This window comes from Geotrypetes seraphini, chromosome 8, assembly GCF_902459505.1.
Source record: "Geotrypetes seraphini chromosome 8, aGeoSer1.1, whole genome shotgun sequence".
Classification (NCBI taxonomy): Eukaryota; Metazoa; Chordata; class Amphibia; order Gymnophiona; family Dermophiidae; genus Geotrypetes; species Geotrypetes seraphini.
This window is the reverse complement of record NC_047091.1, coordinates 136,123,147-136,135,358: the sequence shown is the minus strand read 5'-3', so window position 1 is coordinate 136,135,358 and position 12,212 is coordinate 136,123,147. Positions and strand designations below refer to the sequence as shown.

At 41.3% G+C, this 12,212-nt stretch overlaps 1 protein-coding gene across 2 annotated transcripts in view; it reads right to left on the bottom strand.

The window, feature by feature from the left end:
• Positions 1 to 11,914, bottom strand: part of LOC117365401 (septin-2A) — a 117,536-nt gene extending 105,622 nt beyond the window's left edge. Inside the window, exon 1 of one of the 2 annotated variants that reach the window (XM_033955800.1) lies at positions 11,743 to 11,914. The gene's annotated coding sequence lies outside the window, so the exon portion shown is untranslated. Of the gene's footprint in view, positions 1 to 2,012; positions 2,033 to 11,742 lie in introns of those variants that run through there. The other variant, XM_033955801.1, reaches the window with a different exon arrangement.
• Between the last annotated feature and the right edge of the window lie 298 nt (positions 11,915 to 12,212).

Here is a 12,212-nt window from a genome sequence, read left to right as displayed (position 1 = left end):
TAGAAGCATGCTTAGACTTGTGCTTGGATAACTTGGGGACCACCGCAGGAACCTTCTGCTTAGGTATCTGACCTGTGGGAAGCTCAGGAGAAGATAAGGTAGGTATACTCGAGGTCAATGATGATCCGAACGAAGAAGGTCTGATAAGACTCGATGTCGGAGTAGTGGAAATAGTAGGAACTCCAGCTGAAGCCTGAACCGAGTCAGAGATCGAGGTCGAGGGTGTAGCTGAAGAGCCCATCTTGAACAGCTTTTCCACTTGAACCCAACAACATTTAAGGGTTCAAGGTTGAAGAGTAGCACAGTGCGGGCACGACTTTGGATTATGGTCTGGCCTAAGACAGCGAAGACAATAGCGGTGTAGGTCTGTGAGGGGAATTGAACACTGGCACTAGCTACACTTCTTGAAGCCCGTGACTGGCCGGGACATAGGAGGAAAAATAACCGCTGTGAAGTCGAAGACTGCGGGCACGTGACCCGGCCCACCAGTCAGTCGAGGAAAAAATATTTTTTTTTTTTTTAAGTAACAGAAAATAAAGAAATAAGCACAGCAATTCGCGAAAATAACTAACACAAACCGTGGTGAATAGAAGGCACAAAGCAATGAAGTTTAGTGAAGAGCGTCAAAGACAGACTTCTCGGCTCCGCAGAAAACTGAGAATTGAGGTGACTCGCCCTGTGCTGGGCGGGAAGGCACTTGCGCATGCGCGGTGCAGCAGACTCGAAACTTCTAAGTTTTCTACAAGCAAGTCTGCTTATGAGGCTGTCCGCATCCGGGCTCCGTGGATGACATCACCCATATGTGAGAATAGGCTGCCTGCTTGTCCTGGGATAACTGTTTTTACAACAGGTCTAGCCCCAAACATCCAAACTGTGCTCTGGACATTTTGTAAAATGTTTATCGCTGCAAAACATCCAAATGTTAAGTCTGCTCAAATCTCACCCATAACATGTCTCCAACACACACCCTGGAGATTTAGACGCTCTGCAGATAAAAAGCTTAGCAAAAACGTCTACAAAGTTTAAATAGTTATGAATGTTTTTTCAGCAGCTCCTTTGCAATTCCAAGCAGCCACCATGTTTAGAGATGAGACAAATTAAATCCTCAAGTACATTAGGTTGATCCGTAATGCTTGTGGGATCACAGCTGACATTTTATGTGTGCTGATTTTGCTTAAGAAAAGGACCTTAACAATCCAAGACCACTTGTGTCTTAAAATGTTCATTAGCCTAATAAGGGGCTCATTTTTAAAACAGAAAGACATCCAAAAAATGGCATAAAGCAGCACTTGGATGTTGTCCTAGCCAAAATGTCCAAGTCGCCATTTTCAGAGTAGCTTCTCTATGAAGCTACTCCAGAAAATCAAAGCTTTACAGTGCAGATTAATGCTGTTTTAGATATCGATACAGGCAAAATGTTGTTTTGTTTTTTAATTTAATTCTGCAACAAAACAAGGATTTGAAATACACCAGAAAAGGGGAAGGTGTGTCCTATTACAGTGCAGACTTGTTGACAAGAGCAGTTCTCAACTTGGCAAGGGAGAAGTGACAGTCACACCTGCACCTTCCTGTTGCTGTCTGGATCATCTAATCAGCATCTGTACTGCAGCTTACAGATGGGAAGTTGGATTACAACATGTTTGTGTGGGAATTCATCTATCCATTTCACAGCTCTGGTAGTTTTCAATTCAGTTGAATATGATGCATATAATAAAGAGGGGCATTCTCGATTTAGATGTTCTGCGGATCACACACAAAAAGCCAGTAGTGAACATGACCATTTTCAAAACAAGAAATCGTCCCATCTGTTTCAAAAATGGTCATATCTCAGAGAGACCCCCCCCCAGGAAAGAGACTTGGGAGTACTGGTCGACAAGTCGATGAAGCTGTCCGCACTATGCGCAGAAGCGGCAAAAAGGGCGAACAGAATGCTAGGAATGATTAAGAAGGGGATCACAAACAGATCGGAGAAGGTTATCACATCGCTGCACTGGGCCATGGTACGCCCTCACCTGGAATACTGCGTCCAGCGCTGGTCACCGTACATGAAGAGGGACATGGTACTACTCAAAAGGATCCAGAGAAGAGCGACTAAGATGGTCAAGGGGCTGGAGGAGTTGCCGTACAGCGAAAGATTAGAGAAACTGGGCCTCTTCTCCCTTGAAAAGAGGAGACAGAGGGAACATGATCAAAACATTCAAGATAATGAAGGGAATAGACTTAGTAGATAAAGACAGGTTGTTCACCCTCTCCAAGTTAGGGAGAACAAGGGCACTCTCTAAAATTAAAAGGGGATAGATTCCGTACAAACGTAAGGAAGTTCTTCACCCAAAGAGTGGTGGAAAATTGGAACACTCTTCCGGAGGCTGTTATAGGGGAAAACACCCTCCAGGGATTCAAGGACAAAGTTAGACAAGTTCCTGCTGAACCGGAACATACGCAGGTAGGGCTGGTCTCAGTTAGGGCACTGGTCTTTGACCTAGGGGCCGCCACAAGAGCTGACTGCTGGGCACAATGGACCACTGGTCTGATCCAGCAGCGTCAATTCTTATGTTCTCAATTCATCTATCTATTTGAACCATTTTTGAAAAAAAAAAAATGTCCCAAAGGAAATCACACAAAACAAGCCATTGGGATGTAGGAAGGGCCAGCATTTTTGGTAGACTGGTCACACATATATCCCAGCACAGAATCTTAGGGGGCACTGCAGTGAACTTCACATAAAAGGTCTCAGGTACACATCTCACCATAACCCCCTTAAAGTGTATAGTGAGCCCTCCAAAACCCACCCAAAAAAACTTACCGCACCCAAATGTACACCACACCAATAACCCTTATACCTGCAGGTGTTACCTATATGTAGATTCAGAAGGATAAGGGTAGGGTTTGGAAGACTCATATTCTACCAAAAAAGTAGTTAAAATGGGATATATGGGTCTGAATCCGCATCTCTATAATTCACTACACTGACTACCAGGCTACAATAGGAACCTGCTTGCTGCTCTAACAGGACTGGCCATAACATCTAAAGCTATTATACAAGCAGGTACATACTGTTTCATTCACATCTTTAGGGAGTGGGAGGGGGGGTCAGTGTTCACTGGAGTAAGGTATGGTCATGCCTTTATCCCTCCAGTGGTCATCTGGTCAGTTTGGGTACTTTTTGGCACTTGTTATGAAAAAAAGGTTTAGCCTCAAACATCCAAACCGTGCCCTTGGCGTACTCTGGATGTTTTTCTGCAATAATGGAACACTGTACGTTATAGGCCTGCCCTAATTCCACCCAAAACATGTCTCCAGCCTGTCCCCTTGAGATTTAGATGCACTATAAACAAACAGCATAGAAATCAGTCTACAAAATGGGTTTTGAAAATAGCAGTTTGGAAGGTTTGGTGAGAAAAGTGTCCATCTGCCCCTTTATGCCACTTTTTCTTTTTTGAAAATGAGCCCCAAAGTCAGTACCAGAGAAAGAGCTACAGTCTTTAATGAAAGAGATAGGGTAGTTACATCAAAGGATGCTTCAATCCTGAACCAAAAACAGCTTGAATATTTGTTCTTGGTTAAGTTTTGGGAATCAAGTTACACTGTGTCAAATACAAAGTTAAACTTAGTACTCCGGGGACAGGGAAATTCCTAATGTACCTCAATGTAACTCAGCTTGAGCTACTATGGAAAAGGGTAGGCGCTAAATCCAATTAAATATAATTTTTCAAAAAACAAATTTATATCTTGTAGAATCTTATTTAAATATATCCATAGCCTGCCTAAGTAGGGGGCAGATTAAAACAGCAGTTAAATAAACAGAAGTTAAACAACAATATGCTTCAGATTATAAAACAATCAAACCCTAGCACAAAAATTAATTGAATGGCATCTCCTTAAACCTTTTTGCAAAATTTATGTACATGTATCTCAAACTGAACAGATACTGTTAAAATTCTCCACTTTAAGGGACCGACAACCTGTAAGATTTCTGCATCACTTTTATATAAAATAGTAGATAGCAGCAGAAAGACCAAAATGACCCATGTGTCATTGCCACTCTGTCTGTGCAGGCTGCCTCTCTACACCCATTTCCTGATGTAGAAGTAATCTAGAGTTTAATGTAATCCTTCTGGGATCGAGTTACAGAGTACCGAATGGCAAGGGAACAAAATACCGAATGGCAAGGGAACAAATTTTTCCCCTTCTCTGCAGGAACTCATTTTCCCATCCCATCTCGGAGTTCTTTTCCTGTCCCTGTCCCATTCCTGCAAGCTCTGTCCTCATCCACACAAGCCTCAAACACTTTAAAATCATACATATTCGAGGCTTGTGCAGTTAACCCTTTCAGGACCAAGGGACATATTTGTCCCATAACTTTAAAATCCTATAAATTTTGATTGGGATAGTCTACAGTTCTAAATTTGATATGTACAGATTCCATATGATACTGCCTTTATGTAAACAAACTGGTTCCGACATTCATTCATTAGCGTCGTTGCCAGATTGACGAGAAGATTCACTTGCCACACTGTCCATAAGCCAGAAGTGTGATTTTTTAAATAAAAATAATGATATTTCACAAAAAAAATCAATTTTTTGGCATCTGCAAGCCCTTTTTACCATAAAAATGTCATCAAAACCACAAAAATTGGCCTACGATCCTTATGGTCCTGAAAGGGTTAAGGCAGAGCTTACAAGAATGGGGCAGGGACAGTGACAAAACTCACAGGGACGGGGCAGGGAAATTGAGTTCCTGCAGGGATGGGGATAAATTTGTCTCCGTGTCATTCTCTATTCCAGTTAACTGCGAGGCGAGGGACAAAACTACCGGTATGTCCCTGTGTCATTCTCTAAAAGCTTGAGATTAGCCTTAAACAGGATATTCCAACTAAAAGAACAGCATCTATAAAATATGCAAAAACTTAAAACATATCTTAGACAACTGGCAAACTGAATTCAATGATTAATAAAACTGCAGGAACTGCTTTTTGATTTAAATGAACTACTGTTAAATTAACAACTACTACTGTTAAATGAACTATTACTACTGTTAAATTACTGGCCAGATATCCTGCAAACAACGGGATGGTTGGATAGGCTGGAATAAACTTATATGGCAACTTCAGCAGCTGGAACCTAGGACAATAGTGTACTTTAGTCTATGGCCCAGAAATATCAAAGAAGACAGAAGTTAATTTAATCATGTATTTTTTAATGAGAATAACTCATTGACAGACTGATGGACTGTCCGGGTCTTTTTATTTGCCATCATTTACTATGTTACTATTACATCATTTTTGTCTTGTCTGTCTTTGATGTGACAAGTTTAAGTTTCAAGTTTATTAGGTTTTTTATATACCGCCTATCAAGGTTGTCTAAGCGGTTTTACAATCAGGTACTCAAGTATTTTTCCCTCTCTGTCCCGGTGGGCTCACAATCTATCTAACGTACCTGGGGCTATGGAGGACTGAGTGACTTGCCCAGGGTCACAAGGAGCAGCACGGGGTTTGAACCCACAACCCCAGGGTGCTGAAGCTGTAGCTCCAACCACTGTGCCACACACTCCTCCTTTTGTCTGTTGATCAGATTCCTACCACCTGCAACATCCTTCCATCACATTCCCAGTTACTTAAGCATCTTACGGCTACTGAAACAGACTCATCCATTGTTGCTGGCATGAAGGAATATTTCCAAAATTTAATAGGCATTTATCTTCTATTTCAGCCTTCTCACCTTCAAAATCACCGTCATATAATTTGGCCCCAATTATATATTTGTTGCCTAAAATAAAAATCAGTGCCGACTAGTGCAGTGCTAAGTATGGTTCTCTAAAAGTTAGGTACGTTGTATAGAATCGCATTTAGTGATGCCTAAGCAGGCTCAGGCATTGCTAGGCATTCTAATTTTTAGGCGCACTGTATTTATGCCAGGGTTTTCTTGGCCTAAATGCTGGTACCCAAGTTAGGCACACAGCAGTGCCTAAGTCAAAAACAGGCGTCTAATTCGAAAACATGCCTATGATCTGCCTCTAACCACACCCACTTTTTAATTATGCACTTTGGACTAGGCACCTACTTTTTATAGAATTGAACTTGAGTTGAGCACCTATCTCAATTAAGTACAACGCCAATTAACAGTGCCAATAAAGCCTATTAATCAATTAAGTTAGGTGCACTGATGTAGGCGCCTATCTTTAGGCAGACTAGAATTTGGGAGATGCATTTCTACCTTTCGCATAAATTATTAACAACCCATAATACTTCAACCCATAGGAATGAAGAAAACATTTTAGTTAATGCAATTTCTGGTATTTCACTACATTTACATTCTAGACTAGTTAAATTTATATCTTTACTTTGCTTTTCTCTGATGTTGCACCATATAGGAAGATGTGAATACCAAGTCAGCCAGACTAAACACAAAACATGAATAAAAACCCAAGAATTATCAAAGTTAAGAATCCCGTGAATTCAAAACAGTTATAATTGGATGCCTTTGCTTAAATTTCTTGTTCTATTTTTTCCCTGTGCTATTATAACAAAGATAAAAAATAATTGAAACATGACTACCCCTTATCAATGGGCCATGCCAGTATTTATGTTTGACCATCACTCCTCATAGCTTCCTTACAATGAGCTGACCATGAACTGGATGTACTGTGCTATGGCACATCCTCATTTATTGAAAATTCTAAGAGTGGAACCTGCCACCTCTCCTGTGCTCCTCAAAGAAAGTGAACAGTAAACCTGGTTAATGGAAAGCAAATTGGGATTTTCTCAGTATTAACCAAGAGGAGCTACCATAGAAAATGTTCTGTTCCACTTATTTTGCTAAAAGAAAATATAGTGGACAAAAAAAAAAGGGTACCTGGATTGATACAGGAAGAATGGAAAAAAAAAAAAAAAAGGATCGTTGAAAAAGAGGCGTTTATTGAAACAATATAAAACTCATATGATACAGACTTTGTATTGCTTTCAATAACTCACCCCCCCCCCCATTTACAAAACCATAGCGCAGTTTTTAGCACCAGCCGCAGCAGTAAGTGGAGAAGGTTACCACCACTAAAAACCATGCTACAGTTTTGTAAAAAAAAGGGGGGGGGGGAATGCCTCTTTTTCAACTATCCTTTTTGGGATTTTTTTTTCATCCCTCATTTTCCATCTCTGTGGACAACACACTCATCCTTCCTGTTTGCCTGCTTGTAATCTTGGGGTCATCTTTGACTCCTATCTCTCCCTTCACCGCCCAGATAACATATCGCTAAAACCTGCCGCTCCTTCTTCTATATTACCAAAATCCAACCCTTCCTCTCTGAGCACACTACCAAAACTTATCCACGCCCTCATCAACTCATGCTTAGACTACTACAACTCACTACTCTCAGGCCTTCCACTTAGCCATCTAGCTCCCCTCCAATCCATACAGAATTCAGCTGTATGACTCATATTCAGGAGAACCACTATACTCACGTTACCCCTCTCCTAAAGTCACTTCATTGACTTCCCATTCATTTCCAAATACAATTCAAACTCCTCTTACTGATCTACAAATGCACTCACACAGCTACCCTTCACTTGTCTCCCCCCCCCCCCCACACACACACACTGGTGAGCTCCACTCAGTTGGTAGGTTCCACCTATTTGTGCCCTTTTCTTCAACTATCAACTCTAGACTCCATCCCTTCTACCTTGCTGCATCTTATGCTTGGAACAAGCTGCCTGAATCCCTAAAGCGGGCTCTGTCTCTGGTAGTGTTCAAGGCCCAGTTAAAAGCCCACCTCTTCAAGAGTGTTTTCGACTCCTAACTCCTCTCACCTTAGGTTGGGCATCCCCAACCCTATATGTCATATTTGGCTGTCCAAGTTAGATTGTAAGCTCTTCTGAGCAGGGACCGTCTATAAATGTAAAAATGTACAGTGTTATTCTCGCCTTTCAGCGCTATATAAGTGATTAGTAGTAGTAGTGGTTAATACTGAGAAAATCCCAACTTTTTCAACTATACTTTTTTTGGATTTTTTTTTATCCTTCCTGTATCAGTCCAGGTAACCAATTGCTTTTTGTCCACTGTTTTTTACAATTTTTATATTGTGGTTTCTTTTCCTCTTTTCTTCGATCACTGACTTGCTAGGCATTATTTTGGCAGTGAATGATAAGCAATTTTTTTTTTTTTTGAGGGGGAGGGTTGGCTAATTAGTTTCCCCTGTCTCTTTTCTTCCAATACAGACAATGTTGGCATATGGAAAGCCTGGGGTAACAGGATCCCACAACTACACAGGAATGCTTCCGCTATTTCTAACAGGCTCTCCATCACACTGTTCTGGTCACTGCAATAATGGTACTGAGGAAGGTTTGTTTGTTTGTTTTTAGAACTCCATATTATAGGCTGTAAATCCAGCTGCTAGGTGTCTCTTATTAATGAAAAATTCAGCCATGTGATCTTGGAATCAACCCAGCACTTAATACTGCTAGGATCTGGACCACATGGAATAAGCTAAGTCAGTGTTTCTCAAACTTTTCAAGCCAAGTACCCCCTAAGCCTAACAAATACTGCCCCAGACCCACCCCCATAATAAAAGTACTAATTGTAATGCAATTTCTTCCATCCATTTTTCATATACACACAATATAATCTTATTAATACACTAGTCTTTAAGCCCGTTACATTAACGGGTGCTAGAATATATATGTCTGTCTTTCTTTCTGTCTCTCTCCCTACCCCTGTCTTTTTCTTTCTGTCTCTCTCCCTCCCGCTGTCTTTCTTTCTGTCTGTCTCACTCCCTGGCCCCCTTTGTCTGTCTTTCTGTCTCTCTCCCTGCCCCTGTGTCTTTCTTCCTGTCTCCCTCCCTACTTCCCTGTGCAGCAGCCGCAGCATTCCCTCTCCCTCCATTTCCCTGTGCAGCAGCATTTTTTTCCTTCCCCTCATTTCCCTGTGCAAAAGCCGAAGCAGCATTCCCTCCCACTCTATTTCCTTGTGCAGCAGCATTGCAAACCACCAGCCCACAAGCCTTCCTCCCGATGTCAATACTGATGTTGGAAAGAAGATCCGGGCCAGCCAAGCAGTTTTTTGTTTTAATATTTGAGTGGGAACACTTCATTTGTTTATTTCTCATTGAGTCTAATCTACTGGTTATCAAAGGTAGGTCATGCCAACAAGCCTGATGAGATTTTTTTTCTTTTTGACTGGATGACAAAAAGAACTGATCGAGGACATCCATTAAATGTGATCCACTTAGAAACAGTATCAGACTTTGCTGAAATCTCACTGAATGCTGGAGTGCCTTAGGGATCCATCCTGGGGCCAATTCTGTTCAAATTATTTGTAAGCAATATACTGTAGCTGAAGGGTTATAAGGATTTTATGGATGACAACAATTATCAAAAGAGTGGACACCGCCGAGGAAGTGGAAAGCATGAGAAGTGATCTACAAAAATTCAAAGCTTGGTCTAATGCTTGAGAATTAAACTTTAATATGAAGAAAAGTAGACCAATACATTTCAGGATGCACAAATCCAAAGAAGATGTATGTGATAGGAGTGAAAAGCTGATGAACATGAACTGGGAAAATAGATCTTAAGAGTGATAAAATCTAAGGGTCTCAAGGTTGCAAAGCCAGAAGGATACGTGGCTACACAGCAAGTAGCATAACCAGCAAAAATGTGGTGATAATGCCTCTGTAAAATAATTGGTGAAATATGACTTGAAATATTTTGTTCAGTTTTAGAGACCATATCTTACAAAGAATGTATATAGACGCAAAGCTGTTCAAACAAATTCCATGAAGACATAAGAGACTTGACAACTTTAAATATATATATCCTGGAAAGAAGGGACAGGGGAGATATGATACAGACTTTTAAATACTTGAAAGATATTAATGAACAAACAAGTCTTCCAAAAATAGGAATGCTACAGAACTAAAGTACACAAAATGAAGCTGCAAGGAGAAAAGTTTAAAACCACCACCAGTAAATACTTTTTCACAGAAAGAGTGATGAATGTCTGGAATGCTCTTCTAAGTGAATTAATAGGGATAAAAACAGCAAATTCAAAATGTTGATTCCATTCAAAGCAAAACATAAATGACTTTTCACACTTTTACAGAAAGGCATGGAGGAAGGGGTAACCTGTAAAAAGTGGTAGTTACAACCTGAGGAACAAAAAATGAGGGATAGGTTAGGTACAACCTGTCCACCTTTATGGATAGGCGAGATGGACCTTGCTGATATTTGACTGCCATCATTTATTAAGTAACAGTCAACAAAAAGCCAGTTCTTCAATTCTTCAATCTAAGCCAAAGATTTTTACTTGCAAAAGGTGAAGAACAGCAAAACATTAATGGCACCACAGGCCTTGGGGGTAGCCTAGAATGTAACCTGTATAAAGAAATTATTATAACTCTACCAGCAACCTTACAGAGTAACCTTCATGACGAGACCATGATTTAAACCCCAGATCCAATGAGCATGGATGTTTTGGAAAGTGGTTTTGGCAGTTTGAATTGGACAGATTGTTAAAATGCCTTGGTGTTAGGACTTGGGTGTTGATTTGATATTGGTCTTATTTTTTTAAATCATAAGGAAGATAAGGCCTTAAATTGCATATTAGTTGGGGTAGTGGAGACTAGCACTTGAACTTATGCCAGGTAGCCTTGGGATGAACATGAAGGACAGCAGAAGATGAGAGGTCAAATGAATAAAATTGGGGGCAGGATGCCGGGTTACAGAGAAATATACAGTATATGTTACTCTAACTAGAGTGGAAGAATCTGAACATGGATAGACTGGTGGTTCAAGCTGGTATTTTTCTACCATTATTTACTATGTTACTTATGCTATAAAAGGAAAACACCTCAAGGTTTTCCCTAAAGTCTCAGAAAAACATAGAAATGTGGCACCAAGTTATCCTGCAGTGGTGATGTACATCACCACTGCAGTTTTTGCCTTTGTTTTTTCACTCCATACTTCACTGCAGTTCTGTTGGATTTTTTGTTTGTTGTTTGCACCAAGTTATCCTGTATAAAATCAGCAGTTGCTTACCCCCTAGACTAGAGAGAGCCTGGAACAAAAAGTATGTCCTGTTATAGAGGTCAGTGCAGAATTTCAGGGATCATCTTTTCCCACCCTTTCTATTTAAATCCACATATCAGCATCAAGGATGACTATCATATCCGGGTGGGGTGGTTGAAAACGGCCGAGACTCAACAGGCTTATTCTTCCGCATCTTGCAGAACGGGCTCGTGATTTTAGTCAAAATATTTTAAAAGATGTTGGCATGAGTGGTTTTTTTAGTACACATATAATTTTATCTGAAGACGGGATCCTAAATGGTCTCCAAAGCTAATGCATTATTGCAACTAGGTTTTTGTTAGTCCTTAGAAGATATCAGAACCTACACATTCCAGGTTTCTCAGAAACGAGTATGGCTACTAGATCTAGACAACCAATCCACCACCTTCGTGCTGAGGAAGAAAGGCTCCACTCAGAGCAAGCTACACAAAGACAATGGAAGGATGGGGGGGGGGACCTATTGGGCCACTAACAAGCTAAATAGACTGCTAGCTCGTAGCTCCCAACTTCACATTTCTTTTACTTTCCAACTCCCGCTGTGCAAACTGCAGGCTCCGGCTGAGGAGGAGGGAGGAGCCCGATTTGATATTTCGGGTAGCGGGAGAACAATGCGGCCTGGGACTTCCGGCTCTACACAGTCAGAATAATTCCAGGTAGCCCCGACCCCAGACACACTGCAGCCGCCGCTTACCTGGCGCTGAAATGCTGTTGCAAAGGGCCCCCGGGCCGCTGGGCGGGAAGCTCGTCTCTACCCTCCAGAATCCCAGAAAGCAACGCGGCGAGACGCAAGTCAGACAGCTGAGGCCCCGGTACGTGACGCTAATTAGTGCTCCCTCTCCAAACTCCTCCTCGAGCGTGCGCTGAAAGCAGCTGCTCGCGCTGGTGACGTAAGTAGCATAAGGATGATGCCAACGCGGCAAGATGAAGAGAGCCGGCCTAACCATTAGGCAAGAGGCAAGATTAGGATGTGGCCCTGGGGCAGTAGCTATAGTCAAAGCAGTTAGCTCCACCCAGCCGCACAGATTCAAAAAGAGCCATCAGACAATTTTAACCTGCGTTTTAGATTTTTGTGTAATGATCATAAATATTGAATTTAATTATTAAAATATTAGGCGCATTGGATGCAGTGTTGGGAAGTACTGTATATTAAACAGTTAGCCA